Source organism: Podarcis filfolensis, assembly GCF_964270895.1.
Source record: "Podarcis filfolensis genome assembly, chromosome: 12".
NCBI lineage: Eukaryota > Metazoa > Chordata > Lepidosauria > Squamata > Lacertidae > Podarcis > Podarcis filfolensis.
Genome location: NC_139614.1, coordinates 27,594,512 through 27,621,873, shown reverse-complemented (window position 1 = coordinate 27,621,873; position 27,362 = coordinate 27,594,512). Strand labels below are relative to the sequence as shown.

The following is a 27,362-nucleotide window of genomic DNA, read 5'->3' as shown; positions in this document are numbered from 1 at the left end:
GTTGCATTGTTTTCAACGTTTGCTAAAAAAAAAAATACATTGTTGTTGAGGCAAGCCTACCCAAACATGTAATTCTATTATATTTGTTCTTCAATTTACTCATCTTATCTCTATTCTGATACCTATTACGCCTACTTGTTTCCAAAGTTTGCTTTCATTTGTTATTTTTCACCAGTATTTTACGTTCTTCTTATGCGAACTGCTTAGAGGTTTTTTGTTGATCAAGAAATGTATCCATTTCATTTTTTTAAAAAACATCACCGATAACTTTTATGCAATTTTTTCACCACCATGTGTAAACGTTTTTGGTGATGTCAAAATGTGTATCGGTAGATCTTTGGGACAGGCCCTTTTTAATGGCAATGGGGAGCACTGGCCACAGAGAGAGAAAGCCTCTTGGCCTCAGCTGCTGGCCACACCAGAATCACAGAACTGCAAAGTTGGAAGGGACCATGAGGGTCATCTAGTCCAACCCCCTGAAAAGCAGGAATCTTTCACCCAACATGGGTCCCGAACCCACAACCCTGAGATTAAGCGTCTCATGCTCTACCATCTAAGGGTGTGATCTGCTTTGCAAGAAGAAAGCAGCTGACTGGCTGCAGAAGATTCCATCTGTTTTCCTGCACACTTGGAAAGGAATGTGGGAGGGCCTTCCTTTTCCCTCCTTTTGATTCTAGAGGCTGCCCTGCTGCTTAGTCCCCGCCCTCTCCTTTTGATTGGCCCAGCTGGAGAGGAAGAGGCGGGGCGATGCTTACTGTCAGCAGCTGTGCAGCAAAAGAGGCAGCTGTGCTGTGGGGCACACACTCAGTTGCCCTGAAGATATAAAGGAGAAAGATTACTGACTGGTGGGTATGCATGCAAGTGAGTGAACCATCTTTCTTTCTGTCCACAGCTTCTTTCCCTATTTTATTTTAGTCCCGCCTTTTGTTTGTGTGTATGTCCATGTTTTCGGCATTAGCGCTTTCAGATGCCCAGATTTTCTGCAACTCATTGTAGGCTTCTGAATGTCATGGAGTGTTACTCCAAGCAACAAAGCATACATGCACACACACACACACACACACACAGAGAGAGAGAAAATGCCCAGGTGTATTATAGCAATATGCACACAAATTATGTATGCATAATTGCAAAGCGAAATTTTCTGGATACACCCCTGAATACAGCACAAGTGAAACCCTTGTAATTTTTGCCTTTGCGTTTTCGAGATCAGGAATCCTAACGTACTGCTTCTTATATCAAATATAGATCTTAAAATAAATGATTATATGAATTTATTGGGGGGGGGCTTCCAGGTAAGAGAAAAATGACATTGACATGCAGTGCAATTAGTACATATTGCTACAATACTTTGAGACGTTTCACAGGAACCAATTCGTAAAAATGAATGAAATATAAAAGAGAACTGGAATGCTCAAAAGAATGTTCTGGCCCCTGGCCCCATAAGTGTCTTTAAAAGGGGGCTACTCTGGGTGATTTGGAGAAGATCAGCAAAAGTTTCTGACTTAGTTGTTTCACAATAGCAGCAACTAAAAAGAGTGTTCTCCCTACAAATTATACTGCTGAAAAATGACTGCTTTGGGAGACCAAGGAGTACTTTTTTATGTGAAAGGCTTGGTTTTGGTACTGATTGAAAATCCCTAGGCTTGAGCATGTGTACCTTAATGTAATTCCACCAGTTTAAGCCACTGTTTTGTGGGTTGGCTAAGATTGATTAATCTCGGGGGTTGGGGAGGGGACCAAGTAGATCCCAAATGCCTGAAATCTGCACACTTCTGCATTGAGAGAACAGATTCCAGCCTGTGAGAAAGGATTTGCATGGTCACAATAATATGCCAGGGGTCCACTAGGACACAGAAACAAAAGGGATGTTAAGGTGGAAACAGCATGGTGTGTTTCACATCTCCCCTCTCCACCAGCCCAAGCGCTGGGTGCATCCAGTGAAGCAAGGTGGAAAGTTTTCCAGTGTTTTATATTTTTCCCACAGGAAACTCAATGTTTCGTAAGTTCATTAGTAACAACGAAGGGATGTCAACTCTGCAAATATAGCATTAGGCAAGCTTGACAGTTTTGACTTTTGCTTTGTTTTGTTGGCTGAATACAAGTAAGGCAAACATGCTAAATTAGATCACCCTCTAGGGCATCGGGAAATTTCCCGATGCAAAGTGCCCTAAGGAAATCAGCTTAATTTGCATAAAGGGAAATTTTCTGGATTTATTTTTTTCAAATTCGCATTCCCCTCCTCCCCTCCCTGCAAAACCCCCCACATCCTAGGGTGCATCCCCTCCCCCACTGAGTGTATATTCAGGTGATCGGCTTCCCCTGCTGGTCCTTCATGAGTTGAACTGTGGTGGCCTTATCTTCCTACTTTACAGTCCTCTGCTTGAAGGGAGGCCGGATTTAAGTCCTGCTTAAAGTCATAAGAAGGGAGAGCAGGAAGGGGCTTGGAGCAGAATTTGCAGGTACATAGGTCACTTGGTCACAGACTTCTCCACTATGGAGAGGTTACCTGTATTTCCATTTAAATTACAGTTACTTATATCAAATTATATAGTATACTGTATAATATACTGTATAGTATAGTATAGTATATGATGTTCTGTATTTTAACAATGTATCTATGCAATTCTGCACAGTATGCATAGAATACTCTTATTTCCTTTTTGGTTGAAATGACCAGGAAAGTTGCAACAACAAATAAACTTTGACAATGACATCAAATTTTATAATATATATATATATACAGTGGTACATCAGGTTACAAACACCTCGAGTTACAAGCACTTCGGGTTACAGACTCGCTAACCCGGAAGTAGTACCGCAGGTTAAGAACTTTACCTCAGGATGAGAACAGAAATCGCATGGCAGCGGGAGGCCCCATTAGCTAAAGTGGTACCTCAGATTTCAGGTTAAGAATGGACCTCCGGAATGAATTAAGTTCATAACCAGAGGTACCACTGTACGTACACACACACGACCCACCATGGATCTAGTCTATTGTTTGAGCCCCCCCCCCCATGGAACTGCCTCTGGTAGCTCTTCCCAGTGAGCAAGTTGATAGTCATCTGCCTGCAGCAGGCGTGAAGCTAGGCTTTATTTCACCCGGGTCAAAGACCCAGCTTGGCGCGCGCGCGCACACACACACACACACACACGTGCATTTGTGTACACACACAGAGGCTGGGAGCCTCAGTGGAGCCCCTGGAGACTTCACCCGGGCCAAAAAAAACAAACAAACTGGCTAGCCCCCCTGTAGCTATGGTTCTGGCCTGCAGTCACTGCCTGGTTCTGCTGCTTGCTCACCTGCTGCTTTGCATTTGCAGAAAAGAAGGGGAAACGTTTCACCAGTAGCACTAGTTGCTGGGTTCCTCCTCCCACTTTCAAGGGCATAAAGGTGGGACCTAGCTGGGCAGCAGGCACACCGCAGCTCTTCTCTGAGCATGCTCCTGCCAGCAGCTGTCAAGATGGTCAGAAGCACTGACGGGTGCAGTCAAAACGCTTGCAAATCCAGTCCTTGCTCATTTCTGTGAAGGCACTTCATCCTTGCACCCGGGTCGCAGCTGATTCCCAGCGGGAGTTTGTGTTCAGGTTAATGCAATCCCCCCTCCTCCTCCTACATTCTACATACATATAAAAGATATCGTTTGTGAAAGACTTCAAATGAAAGTTCTAAATAATTGGCCATATTGCTGCCATAGTTTTGTCGCTGCACTGCTGTTGTTACTGTTACTGGTTATGATATTGTGAGTTGCCTTGGTTAGCCTGTGCCCAATAAACGCTTTTATAAATAAATGAGTCAAAGGGGAAATATATTAACGTAAAGCCCCTACTGTTGATAGTGGTTTTTGCTATCTGTTTTAGGGGTTGGTACTAATTGGCTGGTGTTTGCCCCCCCTTATTTATTTATAGAAATTATATTCTACCTCTCCTCATTTCTGCAGTTTCTGGCCAGACCTCAAGAGCCGCTCCACAAAGAGCAAATTAAAGTAATCCATCTGGGAGGTCAGTAGTGCTGAATGACTGTGGTCAAGCTACTGGCAATTGACTGAGTTTTTATTTTATAGATTAGGGAGGTCTACAAAGGCAGCTGGTCTCAAAACGCCATACAAAGAACTACAAGACTTCCACTAATTTAGGATGTGTGCACGTGTCTGTTAGTTATAAAGGTAATCTGCAAATGGCAGTCACTCTGAATGGAAATTTACAATTTGGCCCAATTTCAGAACGGGAACGGAAGAAGCGAGAAAGCAAGGGCTTGACGTTTGTTTGCACGTGTTTCGAAATCGAATCTTGATTGAGAAAGAGAATTAAAGGAAAGATACAAACATTCCCAATAAGAGCAACGGTCTCAAGGTGAAGTTACAGCTTCAGAGACACCTAGGTTTGGGGGCTGTTGCCGTGTTTGCACATTGCAACGTTCTAAAACCTGTAGAGAATATTTGCAGTCAGTTTGCATGGATTGCCACTGAATCCCCATTGTTGGGAAGGACCAGTGGGAGAGAGCTAATGCTCTCATGCTCTGCTTGTAACCTTCCCAGAAGCATCTCGGAGGAAGGAAGATGCAGGACTAGATGGTCCTTTGCTCTCATCCGGCAGGATGCTTCTGATGCCCAGATTTCAGATTCAGGTGCTGCAGCTCCAGTGTTTGCAGTGCTCCCTTAACTGGTTCAGCTCCCCTCTGCATTCCAGTGGGTTAACCAACCCGTATAATAATTATTTTGCACATACGGATGCTTCTTTTCTGAATTCTTCTTTCCCTGCAACTGCTACCACCACTAGAGTCCCCACCCCCCACCCTGAGGTCCTGGGTCAGGGAAGGGGAAAAAAACACACACTTCAGAAACTGTGACACTCCAGAAAAATTACAGGAATAAAATTTCAATGCAGACCCTAGCATAGGAAAGGCCAGCATTGGCATTCTCTGGACATTGTTGGACTACAACTATTATTTGTTGTTGTTGTTATTTATTAATAGAATATTATTTATTAAATTAATATGTATTAAATTAATACATTGATTAATATGTTGATTAATTCCACTGGGTTGCTCAGACACGTGACTAAGCTGAAAGGCAGTTTGAATATTTGCCAATCTGATTCCTCCAGAACGAAAATTTAGAATAGGGTTCATTTATGCCAGCTTTCTGCAGTTAGGATTGCTCCATTAGACAGGTTTAATTAGAGCAATTCTATGCCACACCTTTGTACACTGCTATCAGGAAAAAATCAGCTTATTCCCATAAAAGTTGTCTTACAATGTTAGTCTTTGTAGTCAGTCTTCGTTGGCTGGGGCTAATGGGAATTGTAGTCCAAAACACACACTTTGAGAAGCCACTAGATCCCCTCTTGTCTTTTTCTGCAGCAGAGCAATGTGATTACTCATCTGGAATCTGAATATGGACATCCCTTCTAACATTTGAAACTATAATGGTGGCTCCCAGTTGCATCCGCTTTCCTCTCACTCTTTTCTCACAACTTCTGGGGGAAGGTGTGGGGGCGGGGGGAAATGCCTCCTGCTTTTCAGCAAATCACATTTACCCCTCTCGTTCTTTTATTAGAATTGTGCCAGGACACACACTGAGCATTAGAACATGGTGTACAAACAACCCGAGAACACCGTCTACATTTGAAAGAGTGATGTAGACGCATGGCAGGCGGTACATACAAGATTTCTGCCGCTGCCAATCCACTTCTCCTTCGTCATTTTAAATCAGTAAAGTTCTTAGCAGCACCTGTTATCCGCCATTTCAAATATATATATTTAAAAAGTTGAGTTTCAGAAAGAAAAGGCATGTGGTTTTCTTGCCCTTGCTCCCCCCACCCCACACCTTCGCCTTCTTTTTCTTAGTATTTCCAAACATAAAGCTTTGATTTCCCCTAATAAACTCGCTGGATTCGTTGCATGGAAGAGTAACTAATCTGCAATCTCCTTGCACTGGCAAAGAGTGCTTGATCAGATCAGATGTGGCCCAGGCTGAACGATAGCTCCTTCATTAGCCAAAGTTTTTTTTTCCAATTTTGGTGCACTTGTCACGTCACATTGGTAGCTTTCTCGATATCTGCGCACCAAGAACTTGAGTAAAATAACAGAGTACAGTAACTTGGCGTTTGCAAGCACGAGTTTCCTCATCTTCTCGACTCTTGCAGAGACCAAAAATCAATACTGTCTCTTTGCTGGAGATTGAAAGTCACTGCTGATTCAATGGAAATGAGCACTCAAGAGCAATTATATTGTTTCACAGTGCTTACCACAATATCCTAGGCTTCTGTATTAGAAGCACTTACCATCCCTGCTTCCAAAGTCATGCAAGAGTGCCTTGCTGCTACAAACAATGGTTCCTGTGCGGAAGAAAAGAGGGCAGGCGGAAGTACCAGGGGGTGGTTTCGGACAGCCTTCTTCCTGAATCGGGGGCCCTACAGATGTTTTAGACTACAGTTCCCATCAGCCCCATACAGCCTACAGGTGTGCACACTGTAGGCATGGATGCTAGGAGAAGGAGCTGCTCAGCAGGCATGGTGTTTGGCAGTGCTGCTTTTCTAAAAAAAAAAGGTACCAGAACTCACCACAAACACTTCCCTTGTCCTCTTAGAATGGCAATGGTACCCACCTGAGAGATGCTGGAACTGAGTTTCTGTGAGTTCCAGTTGAAAAAAAGACCACAGGCCAATTGGGTGTGGCTCCACTGCCCCCTTGCATACCATTTTCACACAGGAGAGTAATGCCTGGATGTGCATATCCAGTGGTGTAGCGTGGGTTGTCAGCACCCGGGGCAAGGCAAGTAATTTGCGCCCCCTAACCCGTGGATTTGCACCCCCTAACCCGTGGATTTGCCCTAACCCCAGATGTTGCGCCCGGTGCGGCCCACCCCCCCTGCACCCCCCACGCTACGCCACTGTGCATATCAGATCCAAAAATTTAAAAATGCAGCTCCTTTCATGCTGCTCTTAACCACCTCTGACACATGGCATTACGCATGATCCACTATGCCATGGGGTGGGGGAGCAAGCCACTCGCCACATCCCTGTCCCCCCTCGTGCATGTTGATTTTACCCACAAGACCTGGAAATGGCTTTTTATGCAAACCACCTTGGGGATCCTTCGGGATAAGGAAGAGGGATAACAACCAAATAGAAGGCATAGAAACATCATAAATACATTGGCCATATAGCTGGCATGATGCACTGGTTAGAAACAAATGTATCTGTTGCTTCTGTTAGCAAGTAAAGCACCAACACTTGCTTTTCACCTATTCCTGTGAACTGCTTTTTAAAAGTACTATTCTTTTGACAATCAGTCTCAGACCTTCAAGAATTGATCCAAAGAGTCAAAGGGAAAGTCAATTCATGATGTAGCCCCTTTATGGGCTGCAACTGTGCCTTACTTCTGGAAGTCCTGTAAGGGTGAGAAGGAGTTCAGCTTCCACTGCTATTTAAGCCTGCACTTGTCTGTACAAACTGCCAAAAAGGAAACCAATAAAACCTCAAGAATGGCGGGGATGATAACAAGCTTAGCCCTATAACAGTTGACTTCCCTCCCCGCCTCTCAACTGGTTTTGATTTCCCTCTCTTCAGTCAAGATTCCTAACCACTATTTTTATATCTGGACAGCGCCGTCTTAATAGCTGGGGTGCTTTATAAATAATGAAATAATCATAAAATAAGTCTCCATTGTTATGCTGAAGCATTCGATTTAAAAGTACAAAGCTGCAGAAGAATGTATCAGATAAAGCTCATGAAAGAACCCCATTGAGATTCTGGGGTTTTATATACCCAAAATAAATTCCCTTTGTCTTTCAGAGAGTCCATAATTCATCCATCCCATTTCATAGTAAACCATCCACTCCAGCGGACCCGTCATAGTCATGTTCTTGGACTCCAACTCCCATCCATCCCATCCAACATGACCAATGGTCAGTAGTGATGGGAGTTGTGGTCCAGCAACATCCAGGGGTGACCACACTAGCTAGCGTTTGATTTGTTTGAACTGAGTTATGCTTCTTATCCAATGTTTGCTGGAACCTGCTCTCTGAACCCTTTTGGAACTATTTTGGTGAAAAGCCACCTACAGCCTAGAATTAAAAACAGCTTCTAGACTCAATTCCCAAAGTGGCCTTCCCCTTGGGAAGAGAGGGAGAGAGGTCTCCAGCAAAGAAGCACATACATTGAGTGAACTGCATCCCAGTTGGGTTTCACATGGCTTATCCAGGGATTCCAGGGATTTCAATGTCTGTGGCCCTTCAGACATTGATTCACAGCAGCTCTCGTTATCTCTGGCCCTCTGCTGCACTGGCTAGAGATGATGGCAGCTGGAGTCAGACAATACCCAGAGTGCCACAAGTTCCTCATTCTCAAGTTAGAGAATATCAAGTCTCAGGTCTTGTGAAAGCCCTCTGACTGATACCTCTTCACTGTAGGCATTGTTGAACAACAACTCTCATCATTCCTGGTCATTGGCCATGCTGTTGGGGGCTGATGGGAGTTGTAATTCCACAACATCTGGAAGACCACGTGTTAGCCACCCCTGATATATGCCTTGCTGTCTGGTAATCAATTTTTTTAATAGAAGGAGAGCAACCAAAAATCAACAGCAGAACCCACGTGTCCATATGCCAAGGGTCAGTTTCCCTGTGGCTATATTGGCTCAAGGCACTTGTGGAACGATAACACCCCTAGCCATTGCAACAGAATCAGAAGCTTCCCTTATTCAACTGCTTACATTTGTTCTTGTTTACACTGTGTCTCGTTTTTGATAGGAAGTTTACTTTCTAGCGTTCCTGTTTGGAAATCCAGCAGTGGTGAAGAAAGACACACTGCCCTTTGATTCGTGCCAGCAAGTGCAATGCAGTGGCTAATAAAATAGCTTTCAAGCACTTCTTTTCCAAGCTACAAATATGGTCTTTAATTGCATCTGTGGCAAAGATCCTAGTCATGCCTCAGGCCTATTCATACGGCATGATGTGTATTCCGTATACAATGATACAGATAAGATATGTGACATGCCTTCTGTAAGGTAAGCAATTCTGTATTCCAAGTACAACTCAGTGTGCCCATTTAATGCAGAATTCAAGAGGTCGTCTATAAGATAGTCATAGCAGGCCTTGGAGTTCCTCATTAGATCACAGCCTAATCATTTTGAAAACAAAGGTAATAATTATGCCATTTCTGTAAGTTGGCAGCTTCTTTGGTTTGTCAGGTCTGATTAGCTCTTCAACATCACTTGGGCTGTCCCAAAAGATTTCTGGCTCAAACGATCCCATTGGCAACAGTTTTGCTTTGTACTCCTGGCAACAGAGTTCTGAACTGTATCTGTACAGTTAATTAGGATGGGACACCTTGACTGCAGTCCAGTGGCTTCCTGGTTACACGGTTCTGCATCAAGTAGCTCTTGCATTTGCATCAGTGGGCTTTGAACTGAAAAAGGCAATTCTGAACATATCGACTATGTTCTCCTTATGGAAGACAACAGGGAGCACCAACTTGCCTGCAGCTCGAGATGACACCCCCTTGCTTTGAATTCTGTGTGCAAAGGCTAGTTGCGCTAGTTTCCTAATCCTGGCTATTTGAAGGAAGTCAAAACTAAGAAGAAGAAGAAAGCAGAAACAAAGTCATGTTCCACAGATGTGTTTTCCACAAGTAGCCAAATTCATAATCTGAAATTTATTGAATGAATTGGTAACTGGAGACCAGTTTACATAACCATCTTATTTATGACCCTGAATCTCACCTTTGTACCATGCCATTGGTGAGCCAGTCGTGCTCAGAATTTCATTTTAGCTGCCTACTTGTTAAGATTGGTGTGTGTAGGTATTCAGAGCTGTAGAAGCTACTGTTAGTGTTATCTCTGACAATCAAGAATGAACTCTCTGCCATGTGCATTCCTTGGGCTGGACAACAATCTAGGTTTCCTAATGTTTAACCCATTATGTTTTATTTATTCAGCACTTAATGTTTTTGTGAGAAGTCCTACCAGTGATTCATATTCTAAAGAAACAAGACATTTGAAATAGAAACAATGGATCTCTTTATTGTAATCAAATGACTGTCCCTTGCCAATTCTGACTTATAATACTCACATACTCAGAGAACGCCGGTGTGGTTGTAGTCGTTAGAATGCTGGACCAGTACCTGGGAGACATGGGTTCAGATCCCCATTCAGCCATGAAGCTCACTGGGTGACCTTGGGCCAATCACACTGCCTCTTAGCCTAACCTACCTCACAGGGTTGTTGGGAGGATGAAATGAAATGGGAAGTGGGAGAACCATGCATGACTCCCTGGGAGAAAGAAGGGATATAGATGTAATAAATAAATAAGAAATTAAACCATGTTGGTCCCAATGAAGTCACTAATAATGTACATTTAAGAATGATTGAATACGCTGAGCAAGAGTTTCAATTGTTCACATTCAATGCTCTTCTCAGCTGTATATGTTCAGCCTCGATTCACTTGCTGCAGTATGGAGCTAATGATAATGTCCTGCCTTAGAAGGCTGTTGAAGGTTTGCCGGGACAATGAATGTAAGACACTGTGAACCCTAGAAATCCCCTTGTGTTATTATCATTAGACTTTAATCCCTTAAAAAAATCTTTTTGGTAGAAAACCCCCTAATGTCAGCTACCTGCAGGTCAGTGATATCTCAACAAGAGCCACACAGCTTCTTTCAAACAACTTCCTTAATCTTGAGCATGGTAGAAAAACTGGTTGTGATTTTAATTACCCAAATAGATGTAATTTCCAGAAGGACAATATCAATTGTATTGAAAGGCCAGATATAGTCCACTAAGATATCTTGCCTCATTGACAAGACAATGCATAGCTTCTGGAGCCAGCCTGTAGTGCTGACTTAAGTTCCATTAATATTATAAAGGGATTGTCCTCCCTTTAATTGCCAAGCTATTATCATGCCAATGCAAGGTCTTGGGGGAATTCTACTCCTTACAACTGTATTTTGTTGCATCTGGCATCATCCAACAAAAGAAAACTGAACTGTAATCAAAAGAAACAGAAAGCCTGTTAATTTTGAAGCAGAAAATAGAGATTAGAAAGCATTTATCAATGCAAAGAATACATCTTGTTCACACACAACAGAGTAAAGCTTCCTCAAAAAATCCCCAATGGTATCAGTCAGGAACTTTAGACAGGACTTAGAGAGTCTCATAGAGAGCCAGTGTGGTCTAATGGTTAGAGCACTGGACTGGGACCTGGGAGTGGGTTCAAATCCCCACTCAGCCATCAGGAAACTCACTGGATGACCTTGGCTTAGTCACTATATATATAAAATGGGGATAGGGAGAATTGTGTTTGCCACCTTGAGCTCCAGAGGGATATAAGTGTTCTAATAATACATTCGGTCTGCCATAGAATTTCCACCCTCCCCTTTTAAACACCCCTGAAATTTCTCCTTTCAAACTGAAACTGCTTAAACCAAGAGATAACGTACGGATTGCCAGCCAAAATGGATTTTCCCCTTATGGTGTAATTTGGATTGTTTAATTGCGGAACAGCCAAATGTGAATTTTGTGACTAGCAGCAGTTACAAATTAAAAAAAAGTATCAGCTGCATATTTTATCCTTTATCTCTTTCCCCGCCCCCCCCCCCCCGCCCCGCAATCTTCCTTTCTCTCTGCTCCCTCTCCGTTTTTCATTTTTACATTCATTTAATGCCGTGTATCCTACTGCGGCTTCGTGCCTCTGGATTTGACCCTGTAGCCCCTTGTGTACAGAAGTAGCTGTGCTCAAATGAGTAGCACATTTCGGTTCACTAGGATGACGCTTGAGAGCCAAGTTGCTTGTCTGCCTAAGTGTTTCCAGGACTCAGCCACCAGTAATTAAAAACAAAAATCTTGAGAGACAGCCAAGGCATTGCATAACTACGACACATGCACTTTTTATTACCCTTCCATAGATTCTTCCCTTGCCAAAGGCATAAAGGAACAATGACATTGGCTCAAGGCCATCTCTAGAAGTATCCCATACATGTCAATGAATGTATCTCACACTTGCATAAAGTGACTTCTCAACTTCCATTCAGCCCTGCCAATTGCAGCATTTCATACCCTTCCATTGATAGTATAATGGATTAGTGTCTCCTGTACTTCCTCTGACTTCTGAGCCATTATGATGTCAATGGAAAAAGTCTTATACAAATTCTCCCACTCAAAGACGACATTTTAACACCCATATTTTAGATTTATATATGCAGTGATGCTAATGCTCTCATCACCCCGATATATTATATTATATTACACACACGCACACACATTCCTTTAGCTATTGACAGTTTGCAACTTATTTTAAGCTGAAACGTAAAACCGTTTTGGGTTACTCACAAAGCCAGTAAGTAAGTGCACATTCCAGAAAAGCATTCAGTTCCTGGAAAGAACACCCATTCAATTCAATGGGACTTGCATTAGGGACATTGCTGGTGGAACGTGCCCTTTAATAACACGAGTATAATATGATCATTATGTATGGGATTCTGCTCATTGCTCTGGGGCAACCTAGTCAGATGGGCAGGGTGCAAATAAAATTATTATTATTACTATTACTATTACTATTGCTATTATTATTATGTCAACAGTCCAGATGGCTGCTGGTGATCAATAACCCAAATATTGCCACCTCTGAATCCATTGTCAGGCCAATCCGGTAACAAGACTCTGACACTGGCTTATCAGGACTGAGGGGTGCAGTCTAGCTGCATTTAGGGTGTGATCCTGTGCCCATGCAGCTGGGAACATACCCCTGAGAAGTGAGCGAGACTAACTACTCAGTAAATATGTGTCTAATTCCACTGAGCACTTTTAAGCTCCGTTTACGATGATGAATACTATGTAAGCTCCTGATTATTAACTTTTAAATCAATTGGATGTGATCTGCAAAGTAGACGAATCATGTTCTGGATGAATCCTACTACACAACAGGATAACACACTTTTATAGTACTGGATTGTCCCTTAAAACAATGTGCACTTGTTTTTGAATTACATGCTTAATGGAGTTCACAATAAAAATTTAGGTAGGATGTCATTATAGAGTTGGGTTGATTGTTAGCTTGCCTGAGTCTTCTTTAAAATAAAACAGGAGGGGCTGAATATAGGCCAATGTACAAAGCCAAGCCTGGGTTTGTTTCTCTTAGATGGTTCCGTAGATGCACTGCAAGTAAGACCAGAAATGAACATCACATGATCAAGGTGCATTGCAGGGGTTGGACTAGATCACAGCTTTGTGTGTTTGTGTGTGTGACACATTAGTGTGTAGGTATGTGGGTTAAACCACAGAGCCTAGGACTTGCCGATCAGAAGGTTGGTGGTTCGAATCCCTGCGACGGGGTGAGCTCCCGTTGCTCGGTCTCTGCTCCTGCCAGCTGGCTCCTGCCAGTTCGAAAGCATGTCAAAGTGCAAGTAGATAAATAGGTACCACTCTGGCAGGAAGGTAAACGGCATTTCTGTGTGCTGCTCTGGTTCGCCAGAAGCGGCTTAGTCATCCTGGCCACATGGCCCGGAAGCTGTACACCGGCTCCCTTGGCCTACAGAGCGAGATGAGTGCCGCAGCCCCAGAGTCGGCCACGACTGGACCTAATGGTCAGGGGTCCCTTTACCTTTATGTCAAACAAACATTCCCCGTACTCCTCCCCAGGGGCTGGAAAAGGGTTAGTTTAACCTCTGGTTGGCTAGTCAAACTGAATTACTGTATCATGAAATGATGCTTGTCCAAAAAGTGTGTCACCAACTTGAAAAGTTTGGAAAGTTCTGGACTAGATGATCCTCAGAGTCCCTTTGAACTCTACAACTTTGTGACTTTAAGGTGCAAAGACTTCAGTATGGTGAGCAATAGTTCAGATGACATTTGCTGTGGACACTTCCAGGCTTGCTACCTTGGGGTGGAATCCTGACAAATTCAGGACATGCAATTATGGTGGACTATATGTTGCATTTTTACATATAATGAAGCAGAAGTGTTCATTGGATTTAAGTGGGGCAACCCAGTCAGATGGGCGGGATATAAGTAATTAACAACTACTACTAATTAATAATAATTTCTTTATGGGGGGAATGTTATCTGACTTGAATATCTATTTTTTAGATAAATAAAATAGTTACTGCTTCTTGATAGCAAATGACTGATGAGGGTAAAACAAAACCCTGTCATTTCTCTCTCGCTCTTTCTTTCTCTGCGTAGAGTCAAAACATATAAAATATTTCCTGGGATGGGGATGCATATTCTCAATCAATAACTAAAACCTCATGTTACACAAAGGAGAGCAAGCCATTTTCTTTTATAATAGATTTCAGAAAGTGACCACACTTTGCATTTCCTGCCTTTATGGCGGTTTTGGGTTTTGAAAGTCCCATCAATACAAAGCAAAGAACAAGTGTAGCACGAACGAACGAGCCCGTACAGGAGAAAGGAAAGACACGAAAACTCACAGCAAGGGGAGAAGCAGACAGATCTATGCCTCAGGTCAGGTTTCAGTCTGACCTCTGTCTCCATGTATGTGGTTATGTTACCCCAAAGTGCTTCAGGCAAGTGGCAATCGAGACGTCGGCAAGGTGGGCCTGTTGGCATCTAAGTCACACGTAAAGCTGAGTGGTAAGCAACAATCTCACCCTGTTCTTTAAAAAAATTAATTATCTCAAATGATACAAGTTGAAAGATTTGATTTGAAGCATGGGTATAGTCAACAGGGAGGACAGGGAGCAGCAGCTGCCCCCCCCAAATCAATACAAATCAATAAAAAGACATAGCAAACTCAGGTTCTGCACCCCCAAACAAAAGGCCTGCCCCCTCAACAAAAGGCCTGTCCCCCTAACAAGAATCTTGGCTATGCCCATGATTTGAAGTCAACAGGTAATAAAGTCAAAGTTTCCATAAAGCAACAGGGGAAGGGACATAGAGCGTCTGCCTGTCATGAACTGGCAGGACAATGGGGAGGAGAAAATCCCAGTGAGGGGTGTAGCCATGACTGGTACACACCAGGGCAAGCAGGGGGTGGAGAAGGAGAGGTTGGCGGTGTAGAAAGTACTCACAGGGCGACAAAGAATGGCAAGGGGATGGGGGACTGTTCACAGGAACCTGAGGAGCAGGACTCAGAGCCAGAGGGTCCCCCATCTCCATGAACATGGCAGGCTCTGAGGTGTCGGAAACAGCAGGAAGGGCACTCCAGGAGGCTGAGGCAGGCCAGGGCCCACAGCCCAGCTCCCTAGCTGGCCAGGTGGGGCTCGCTAGCTCCAGGAGGAGGTGTGTGATTCCTCCTCTGGAGGAGGCTTGGAACAGGTGAGGGTCGCTTGCCTCGTCAAGCCCAGATGCTGCAATCAGCATGCAAAGTACAGAAAGGAAGCAGAGCTGAGGTGCTGGGTTTGCTCAGTTTGTGGCTTAGACTGTGCTTTTCAGGACTGAGCTCCAGGTTCCCTGACCCTGGACTGGCTTCAAAGGCAGGAACCTGGCCTGACTGTTGGACTTGCTGTATTGAACCTGGACTGTGTTTCCTGACATGTTGGACTGCCGTGCTATTTGCCCTTGGGACTGTATACACCAGTGGGACTGGTCGCCAGGTGTGCCGGGGTTCAGGACAGTGCCTTGCATGCAGAAGGCTGCCAGTTCCATCTCCAGGTAAGTGTGGGAGAGAACTCTGTCTGAAATTCTGCAGAGCTGCTGCCAATCAGTGACAATAATGCTGAGCCAGACTGACCAATGGTCTGAGTCAGTAGAGGGTAGATTCCTATATTCCTTTCCAGTCATTGTAAGGAGCCCAGTTGGTATCTCCCCCAAAGTATCAAACACTCTAGCCGTATGCCACGCCTCACAATGTATGTTTGCCATTCCCAGAAGGCCGCAGCTGGAGTGATTGGTTCACCCCCAATTCCTGAACAACCCACCTGGCTCTTCTGCTAATCTGCAGTTGACTTTAGTTGAGGTTCCTGCACTGCAGGTGTTTCTCAACCTTTTTCCAACCGTGGCCCCCTTCTGACCTCGTTTCCTTCCTACAGGCCCCCTGTCCTGCACCGGTAGAAAGGTAGCTATTTTGTTTGTAAATAGAACATGTTTTGTTTCTAATTTTTTAATAAATATATAAATTATATAATTTTACCTGTGGCCCCCCTGGAATATCCTGGGGGTATTATCCTGAGTAATATCTTGGGGCCATATGCCCCCTGGTTGAGAAACTAGATTAGGTGACCCTTGCAGTCCCTTCCAACTCTTCAGTTCTATGATTCTATTCTCCATGCCACCAGCATGGCTGTTAGCTCACAGAATTATGGAATTGGAAGGGATATCAAAGGAAAACTACTCCAACCCCCTGTTGATGTAAGAACTCCATTGCTACAGCATCCCTGCTGTGCTTCCATGGGGTATATCAAAAGACCCATTGTTTATGGTCCCATCTACGCTATACACTTAAAGCAGTTTCATACCACTTTGAACAGCTTTCCGCAAAGCATTCTGGGAGCTGTAGTTTGTTAAGGGTGCCAAGAGTTGTTCAGAAGCCCCAATACCCCTTGCAGAGCTCCGCTTCCCAGAATTCCCTGGGAAGAGGGGTGGATTCACTCTGTGAATTATAGCTCTGTGAGGGACACCCAGCAACAAAAGTCATTGATTGTAATTAGGTCCCATTGATTTCAAAGGGAAAGAAGTACTGCAAACGTAGACTGGCTCCAACTCATGTGCTTTAATATTTGAATGATCTTTGGGGTTGTACAGATTTCATGTAATTTTCAAAAATATAATGAAAGCAAACAAAATCTCTTTCATTAGGAGAGGTTACAAGACTTCTTTCCACATGGATCACACTATTCCTCTATCACTAGCCTACTAAGCCAAAGGCATCTGACCTTTCCAGTGAAAAGGGTTCCCTAAATTGTTTCCTGTTTTGCAAAGTCTGGGCAGGCATTCTTCAGCCAGCAAGCGGTGTGGGGGTGAATGTTGCCAAAGCCGAGGCCTCAGGAGCTGTTTGTACTGGGGAGAAAACAAGGTTTTCTGCTAAGAAGGGGTTGAAAGATCAGGAAATATGGGCAAACTAACAGCTCAAATGAGAATTCTGCTCTAGTACCAAGAGATAAAACATCACTTAGGTATTTGTACTCCGTATCAGAGCTGAAAATGGTACCCTGAAGAATGGTTAAATTAATTCTTGCAACAGCCCTAAACAAAAAACAAACCCTAGTTTCACAATTTAAAAGAGTAATGGTTTAGGAAAGAATTGTTTATGCCTTTGGATGGATTTTTCATCTTCTCTCTGTCCCACCCCTCATAATTTACCCCTTCCTTCTATGTCATATATGCCCCCCTATCATGCTTTTCCCCCTTTTCGTCATTAGCTGGTAATAACCAACACACACGGATCTAAGTCATAGACAGTTGTGGTCAGTGGCTGTAGGACACTAGTAGAGCATCTGTTTTGCAGGGAGAAGGTCTCAGGTTCAATCCTCAACATCTCCAGGTCAGGATGGAAGGGATCCCTGTAAAATTCTGGAGAGCTGCTACCAGTCAATGTAGACAAATAGTGAGCCTGATGGAACAATATTTTGCTTCGGTATAAGGCAGCTTCCCATGTTCTTATGTAATTAGTAAGCACAGGAACCAATGGTCTTCACTGGCATTTCATAGTTTATGAGAACTGTATTCTGCTAAGTAATTTTAGATTTACATATAATGTGTGTGTGTGTGTGTGTGTGTGTGTGTGTGTGTGTGTGTGTGTAAAATCTGCTCTCCAAAGTGGATCCCAGTAGATTGGTCCAACCACCAGAGGGCCTCATTCAAATCCTCTTAGGAACAGAACCCCAATGTTATCAGAGGATCAGACTGGTAGTGCTTCACTTTATTGGTTAATCCCAGTGGTTTCCAGCATTTACGGCACATCATTAAAAGGAAATCAGAGTTTACATGATGAGGAAGAAAACCTCATAAAATCACAAGAAACATAAAAAGCAGGCAAATGTAAGGGTTCTTAGTCAAAATAGTCCCTTTATGCAACAATTTATAGCTAATAGACTGTTTACCTTGAGATGGATAGATTTCGAATAAGATAGCCACACTTACCTCGCTTGCAGATGGCCTGTTGATTGAGCCTTTGTCTTGATTTATTTGCACAGAGTTTGTGGGAGTGTTAGATGACATCAGCCTTCACTGTGATTTGATTGTGGGGAGGTTATACAATGTCGTGTCAAGCAATTGTCACCCCACACTTTCCAATACATTTCCCCCATCATTTTGTTTATCTCAGACAGTCCAGTTTTGGGGGAGGAGTGGATTCATTGCACAAGAGTGTGATTTAATGGTGCAGCCTGAATAGGGCAGTATGTGACTGAATCCATACTGTCCAAAAATAGCAACTGGAAGCCCCCTTAGATCCCATTGACCTGTATGTGAAAAGGGAGACAGATTTAATTCTCATTGATCTCAATGAGTACCAAGATCAGCTAGCCATGTCTAGTGGATAGTTTGCAAAACCCATTTAGCTTTCAAAATGGAGTCAGTCACATGGGATCTGGGCTTCGAAGCAGACCCAGGTAACCATTTGCTCCATGCAAACAGGTAGTTGTCATGAAAAGAGCTGGCTACCTTCTTCCCAAGAGCTACTTGGATTTGCAAAGATATGTTTCTTGTGTCTCTCCTCTGGTTTTGAAAACGCAGCCAATGAGAATAGGCAGAAAGCACTCTTTAGTGAAAGAGCTGATGAACTATCTGGTTGTAGAAGACTGTGGAAAGGCCATAGCTCAAAAGGATCCCACTTGGTCCTTTGCATGCAGAAGGTCCCAGGGTCAATCCCTGACATCTCCTGGAAGGACTGGGGAAAACTCGTCTGAAACACTGGAGAGCAGTTTCGAATTAGTGCAGACGGCACTGAGCTACATGGGCCAATGGTCTGAACTGGTACAGGGCAGCTTCCTATGTTTCTAAGAATAAGCAAATAAAGTCTGCACATCTCGTGTAAATGCAGGGTGAGTCCACAGCTGGGGACACTTTGTGTGTGAGCAACTTCCTACTTACACAGGAAACTCAGCCTACACCAACAGGCTAGTTGAGACTGGATCCTTTAAGTCAAAGTGGTGTTATCAAACTGTAGAATCCAAGTCATTTTGCATCACAGGCTCTCGCTGGACTTGTTGCATGCACGATGCCATGTGCATCTGTTTTGTAGCAGCCATACCTCTTCATCACTTTGTCTCTGTGCAGTGGCATTCTGTGCTGTGCCAGCTTCTGCATTTGGGAGGTGGGTATCTGGAACCAGCTTTGCTTCTTGTCTCGAGGTTCCCACCATACACTTAAGGGAAATGCGAGGTCGGGGTGATGGAAAGGTCACACACACAAAAACATCCTCCTGAGTTAATGCCTGGGTCAAAGTCTGTGCAAATGAATGAAATGTTTGCTTACAAGGCATGTCATTTCATTGTTAGCAGACGGAGTCTTCCCACTTGATCCTTGCTTCCAAGTTTCAGAGATAAGACTTTCACATTCAAGGATGCGGGTACAAATGAGTGCACATTGACTAAAGACCTAGGCTTAACCCTTCCCTTCAATGTGCCTCCACACATCTTTCTATAAGCAATGATTTCTAAAAGAAACTATCCTCTTTCCAGCATCCCTTTTTGGAATAAGAGCAGCTCACTCTTAACTTCAGGTGCCCATCCTAATCTTTTGGTATAATGAAAACAAAGACAAAAAAATCCAAAATCCTTATTGTAACAGCAAAGAATTGTAAAGGAATATGTGGTTCCCTTCAAAATGACATTTCCTAAGTATACAGCCCCACAATATTCAAGCAAGGTATATTGCAGATACAGTAATTTTAAACAGAAAAACTAAAACAAACCTAAGTGTTACGTGGCTATGGATTGCCAGTCTAAAACAATGAGAAACCTGAGTGGTTTTTTAGTTTTTTAAAAAACCCTAATATTTATGTGCACATTACATTGAATACTGAATCCTTGCTTTCCCCCGTCTTACTAAAACTCAAAGATCACCCAAATAAACTTGCTGGTATTCATGGCTGTGCTGCCACGTCTTCCATTCATTTGTCTGTGGCACCATTTCCAAGAAATGCCATTTGCAAGCTACCAACATGCTGAGGACACTCGAAACGCAACAAAACAATCCCACTCTCTCCATTCGCAGTGTTTGATATTAGGCCAAGTACAAAAGTGTGCTGCTTATGAGCAGCTGAAGAAAACACAGCAAAATGTTCCCTTTGAGAATGGCAGAGGTGCTTTCGGAGACTAAGAGTACATATGTTCAAAAGTTTTGATATGATGATTTAGAATACTGGGAAATTTAGTAGACTCTCTAAATAAGTGGAGCTTCGTTGTAAATGCCTATGGGCCGCATTCAGTGATGTCTGCTCGCTTGTGCAGCGGAAATAACACTTGTGCAATGGGAGTTCTGGTTCCTCATCTCCCACCTCCAGCCCATCCATACACCCCAAAATTCTGCTCTAGGGGATCCCCCAACACTCCAGAGCAGGTCTGGAGGAGACTTGAAGGGCTGCACGGGGGAGAGCAGGAAGGAGAGGCCTTGTTGCATGAAGAGATGCCCACTTGTGCTATGTTTTAGTGTCTAAAATGGTGAAATAGGTGTGGGGGCAAAGCCACATTTACCTGAATGCTCTAGTCTAAGTGATATTTCAGGTACAAATATACATTTAGAGGCGTTTCTACATAAAAGGAAGTTGTGTTGTGTGCCCTTGAATAGGTAAAAAGAAGGTAAAGGACTCCTGGACAGTTAAGTCCAGTCAAAGGCTACTGTGGGGTTGCAGCGCTCATCTCACTTTCAGGCCGAGGGAGACAGCTTTCTGTGGCCAGCAGGACTAAACTGCTATTGGCGCACGGAGAACCATGACGAGTGCCAGAGTGCATGGAAACACCATTTACCTTCCCAGCACAGCCATACCTATTTATCTACCTGCACTGGTGTGCTTTCGAACTGCTAGGTTGGCAGAAGCTGGGACAGAGCAACGGGAGCTCACTCCATTGCAGGGATTCGAACCACTGACCTTCCGATCAGCAAGCCCAAGAGGCTCAGTGGTTTAGACCACAGCACCACCGCGTCCCTACTGTGCCCTTGAATAGCTCCATATTGATGAGAATTAAGGGTCAATATATGTTACAGTTAAGGTTATACTCAATCCTGAAGGCAGTTTACAATGGGTTTACACCTTTGCCTTCTTGCACCACACTAAAGCATGCTGCAAAGATGGAGGATTTAGTTCAGTAGAACATGTAATACCGTGTTTACGAATAATAGCTGGAGTTTTTAGATTTTATTTATCTGTTGCATTTTTTACCTTAGCTCCAAGGCAGCACACATTGTTGCAGGTTCCCATTTGCCAGGTTTATCCTTATGGCAACCCTATGAGGCAGGTTAGGCTGAGAGGGAGTAACTAGTATAAGGACTGTGGGCTTCAGGGCTGAGTGGAGATTTGAACCTGGGTCACTCCTGTTCTAATCTATTGTGGTACCCACTACACCACATTACCAAAAATATTAAAAATACAATAAAATTAATTATAAATTATACAATTGTAATTCTAAAATCCATATAGTCTTAGAATCCCTTGTTCCAATAAAGTTCCATTATTGAACTGGGGAATAACCATACAAAGTAAAATACTGGTTTAAACGTAATGTTTTTATTTATTTTATTTTATTTATTTTTTAAGTCTTTTCACGTGGAAAAAGTTTAACATAGAAACTACCTGTCAGCTGAGCTGAGTGGGTGCTCATCATTCTATCCATATATTGGTTAAGAGAAATCTTTCAGAGTTTTTACACGAAACAAGCATGCAGCATTTAGTCTAAAAAAGCAAAACGGACTTTGGAGTTTGGTTTCTAGCAAAGAAGGAAGAAGACATTTAGAGCAGACGCAAGAGTGATTCATACTATAAACAAACTGATTAACATATTTCATAAAGGTTGCTGAGAGAGAAAAAGAGGGGGGAAAGATGTAATTGGTATTTTAAACAAAGGACTAACGAACAGAAATGAAATAAATGTCTGAATATTGCTGATGAGAAAAATGTTCCAGTTTTTATGAGGTGCTAAAGGTTGAAGAGACAAAGTACATACACTCCAAATTGGGCCCTTGCAGTTTAAAAGAAGCACACACCCATTTAAAAATCTTGGTTCCAGCTTTCTGTCTCCACAGATGACTAAAATAGTTGTTGTTCTGTTATGTCCTCTCCTTGTCCCTAAAGCAGCTGGCAGCACATCATGGCACTGACTCAAACCCAGAACCAGCTCTCGGCTTGAGGGGGCAATGCTTCAAGCAACACCAAGCAGCTGGGTCTGGTCTGGTCACCATTTTAACTTCCCACAATGCTCCAATATAGCATTGCTCCAGGGCACTGTGAGAAATGAAAATGGCGTCTGACACCCCAAACCGTCTGTAGGCAGTCCTGTATAGGGAAGGTTTTTTATTTAATGTTTAATGTTTCATTATGTTTTTATATATGTTGGAAACTGTCCAGAGTGGCTGAGGCAACCCAGTAAGATGTGTGGGGTATAAATAGTGAAATTATCATTACGGAATGGAACGTCCCTATTTTCATTGGAGAAATGTTGGAAGGTATGCAGTTAGGTACTGCTACCCAGTGCTGCTTCAGATGAGCAGGCATCGGTGATGGTCCCATTCTGGCTCCCACCCCAAAACACACAAGCAGTAGATCTTACTTGCAATTATTCAGTACAGGTACTGAATTATGGTATAGCCTGAACAGCAGACTCAAAGCTCAGGAACCATGGTTCAGGAGTTCAAGAGCAGGGCAAGAAGTTCAGAAGTTGACATGAACAACAAAGATGTCCCAAAAGGTTTCTATGCCCCCCTGACCAAGCTTTTAAATACAAGCCACTTGCCTTGCAAGAATGTTGGGATTGCAAATGTGTGCTCCTGTGGGATGCGTCTTCTCCTGCCTGCAAATGTGGCATCTGGTTCTAGGCAAAAGACTGTGCCTTCCTTTTTGAACTCCTGTTCAGTCTCTGCCATTTCCAGTTCCACCTTGCCCTCCTAGCTGCTCCAAGCTCACCTCAGTCTTCACTGAGACTCTCCACTCAGATAGCATCCCTGCTCCTGCTTTCATAGCAGCTGAAGCCGGGCAGAACGGAGAGATCTGCCTCCCCTCCAATCCAGGTTCTTATCATTCATCTCCCCTTCTGTTTCTTCCTTCTCCTGCAACAAAACCTACCAATCCAAAACCGGTCCTGTTAGCAGTGCAGGCCTCAGGACAAGACCTCAAAAATGCCAGGTAAGGATGCTGCTGGCACTGTTCAACCCAGCACATCCTGAGTGGTGATATCAAGAGTATCTAACAGCAATGTTCATGATAGCCCTTAGTGCATGCAATGACCCATCAAGACCTGGATATTTGGATAATGCTGCTTCTTCATGCATGCATGTATTATTGTGATAAGGTTGAGGCTCAGGGCTGGCCCTAGCATTAGACAAAGTGATGCAACCACCTCAGACAGTTATTCTGGCTATTCCTCTTAAGCCTCCAGCCATTCTTCTCTGTTGCCACATGGCCTCTTTTGGGCCACCTTCTTCTCAGTAAGATTCGGTGGCTGATCCAGTTCACTTCTGTACATGGCATTGACATCATGTTCTTCACCTCAGCGAGAAAAATATCTTGGGCCAGCCCTGCTGAGACTGCTTAGCTCCTCAATGCCAGCTGTTTGGCATCAAACTCAGGTGTATTGCAGGATCATTCAGCTGGAAAAATGGAGGTATGGGAGTGAAGAGTGACAGAGAAGGACATCTTCCAAGGAATCCAGAGACAATTGTGTGACTGAGTAATGTGTTATAACAGGGAGTGGGAAGAAATAGATGAGGCTCTAAGAGCAGAATCAAGAGGAACTCTTGGTGTTAGGAACCTGGGGGTTGTGATATGGAGAACACCATAATTAGTTTTTGATCACATGGTTTTGAGCAGTCAGATTTCCTCATGGAATGGAGGTACCCATTCATTTCACATGTCAGCAAAGATTCCTTTGGACAGATGTACTCTGTAAATCTTTCCTTTTTCTGGGTTCTTCAGTGCTATTTGAATTTTCTGTGCTGATGTTTGAGTACACACGTTTGCTCTGCTGCTCTTTTTTGTTTCTTTGTGAAATATTTTTCAATAAAATACAGTTTTAAAAAACTATATCTGCTTAGCCTTAAGCATGCCATTATACATCTTGTATGAAAGGTGCTATTCTTCCAAATCTTGGCTTGTAAACATTATTTCTGGCTCTGCAACACTCAAACAATATTATTTGTTCTTTTTTTCATCTTTAACTTTCTCATTAAAAAAAAGGCTGAACCTGTTGAACCACCTTTGAAACCAACAGGAATGAAGCATCTTCTCACCTGTGGATGATAACAGTGTTGTCACATGAAGGCTGTTTCCAAAGTTCAGGGCTGTATGGAAAAGATCACCCTCAAGGTCTGTGTATCTTGTGGGTCACAAATCAAAACTGGCTTTGGTTGACATCTGCAGAGTCAGCTCTTGTCCTCAAACTGTGTATTCTTTTTCAATACAATTGAACAGGGTGGGGGCACTATCTTTGTATTATCCCAAGAGATCAATCACACTTTTCTGGGGGAAACAACTGTTAAGGTGAAAATGGAACAACACACAAGAGTGTGAGACTCCTCTGTTTGTTTCCTCAAAAGCCAACGATATAAACTTGTCAACTGAAAGATCTGGGCACAATTCAGTATATAAGCAACACTAACATTCTTGGACTACTGACAATATGTAGGATTTATCCCATTTTAATATGGATTCTCTTTTTTAAAAAAAGAAAAGGTTGCAGATTTAATTATGTTGGACTTAAACGGTATTGCATTACCTTTGTTTTCAGCTCTACTGGTTATATAGGTTGCATCTTATCTTTGCTAAGGATTTGTGTTGGCAGATAGAATTTACAACCTTTGCTTATTTTCAAAGTTGTATCCCACCTCTCTTCAACATGGAGGTACTCCTATTTAAACTCCACCGACAGCTATTTGAAGGAAAGTAGCCTGACAAATGGAATGACTAACCAGGAGAGGATCACTTGGTAAACTTCATAGTTCAGCAGAGATTTGAACCCAGATCTCTTGCAATAAATAATAAAACAGCAGCAGTAGTAATAATAATAAAATATCCAAAGCTTAGGCTGTACCTGATCTTTATTGTATATGTGTTCTGATTTGTCTGTGGAGAGGTTATACAACAATGGACAGTCATCTGGATTTGCTGGAGGAGTGTTTACATGTCTTCCTGATAATCATCTCTTCCATCTACACATCTGAATGCACTTACCCAACACTTTCCTTTTTAGAAGTAGGACAGAGACCTTTTAAATCCACATCAATTGCACAAACTAGTGGTGGGTCTCAAAATTCAGCAGCACACTGTGCGACGCCCAAATTCGGCACCCCTCCTCCTCTCAGGCTCCATCGTAAATCATATTTGTGGCACCCCAGCAGCGCCCCTTAGGCTCCGCACCCAGTGCAACCGAACCAGTTGCACACTCCTAATCTGCCTCTATACAAACCTAATCTCCCAGTAGGTCCATTATTCCTTCCTGCTAAATACTGACAGCTTGGGGCGGGGAGAGGGAGAGAAGGTTGATAATTGTGGCAGTAGGAGAAGGAATGATGTGGGCTGGTGACAGACCAGAGCCTGAACAGAGGCTCGCGAGGGGCCTTGAGATGCTCTGAGACCTATGAGGAAAGGTAGAAGGAGAGAGTTATGTTTAGCCTGGAGAAGAGATTATTACAAAGTAATATGAGGGCAATCTTCATCTGTCTGAAGGGCTGCCCTATAGCTGGAGCAAATCCAGAGGGCAGGATGTGAACCAACAGGTTCAAATTAAAATGCTAAACTTCAAACTTTGACTGAACTTTCTGAAGAATTTCCTGGCATTATGAGCTTTTTGATAGTGAAGGGACCCAGAAGTTGGTGGAAACATGTTTTTAAGTAGAGCCAGGATGTCCACCTAGCAGGGATGCAATAGTAGTGGTTGTCGCTCAATGCTGTGGTGGGGTTAGTCTAGATGACATTTGAGGTCCCCTCCAACTCCATTGACCTGTGAATCTACGGACCGCAGGGCTAAGATCTGATTGCCTCTGTAGACTGAACTGTTTTCCCTCCAGAGGGAAAGAATGGTCCTCAAAGGGTGTGGGTGTGTCTTCTGTGCAGAATCAGTCTACCCAAATCATTAACATGTCTTTAAGCTCCGAGGATATTTTTAAGAGCCTGTTCGGCATGAATGTTCCTCATAGAAATCTCATCCTGATTCCCTGCCAATCCCAAAGGTCATTTCATCGTGGAGAAATAAGCGTATCTTAAACTTCTTATCCAAACTGTTACAAACTGCTGCATCTGTCACTTGCCGTATCTGTTGGCACTGCTACAGATAAATGAAGCTTCTTTGCCATGAGATGAGTAAGGAATTGGTTCCAATCTAGCAGACTGGTGTTCTCTCTCCCTCTCTCCCTCCTTCATGTCTTTCTGTCGAGTGGGATATGATTGGCATAGCAAATCTAGAAGAGGCTTTGGATCTGAATGTTAACTGGGATTGAGACACAGGCTGGCACACACAACCGTCCAAGTTGCCTGTAATGCTTTCTCCATTTCTTATGATGAAGATTTGCTTCACTTGTACTCGGTTTTTTTTTGGGGGGGGCAGGGTGTAAGACAAGGGTTCCTTTTTAAAACAAGCAAATACACAACTAGCACGTGTAGACGCCTGCCTTGAAAAATCAGTCACATTCGTGTTGTCAGAAGATGAAAACAAGGAAAGCAGCCATACGAGTTACATGACAAAACTACTCTAATGGAATCCTATCATTTCAGTAATAATAATAATAATAATAATAATAATAATAATAATAATAATTTTATTATTTATACCCCACACATCTGACTAGGTTCCTCAGCCACTCTGGGCTGCTTAACAGCACATATAAAAACACCGAAGATTAAAAACTCCCTGATACAGAGCTGCCTTCAGGTGTCTACTGAAAGTTGTGTAGTTCTTTATCTCCTTGACATCTGATGGGAGGATGTTCCACAGGGAGGGCACTACTGCTGACAAGGCCCTCTGCCTGGTTCCCTGTAACTTCATTTCTCACAGTGAGGGAACCACCAGAAGGCCCTCAGAGGAGGACCTCAGTGTCCGGGCTGACCAATGGGGATGGAGACGCTCCTTCAGGAATACTAGGCTGAGGCTGTTTAGGGCTTTAAAGGTCAGCACCAACACCTTGAATTGTGACATACCTGAAAAACGTGCCTTCCCCAAAGCATCCTTGGACCTGTAGTTTCCCCCTCACAGTGCTATAATTTCCAGCAACCTTAACCTACAATTCCCAGGATTGTTTGGGGAATCCATGTACCAAGAAA

General features: G+C 43.3%; 1 long non-coding RNA gene across 2 annotated transcripts in view; it reads left to right on the top strand.

Annotated features, from left to right (window-relative positions):
- Positions 1 to 759: 759 nt before the first annotated feature.
- Positions 760 to 27,362, top strand: part of LOC310745880 — an 85,499-nt gene continuing 58,896 nt past the window's right edge. Inside the window, exon 1 of one of the 2 annotated variants that reach the window (XR_014540420.1) lies at positions 760 to 845. This is a non-coding gene — a long non-coding RNA (uncharacterized lncRNA). Of the gene's footprint in view, positions 862 to 27,362 lie in introns of both variants that reach the window. The other variant, XR_014540421.1, reaches the window with a different exon arrangement.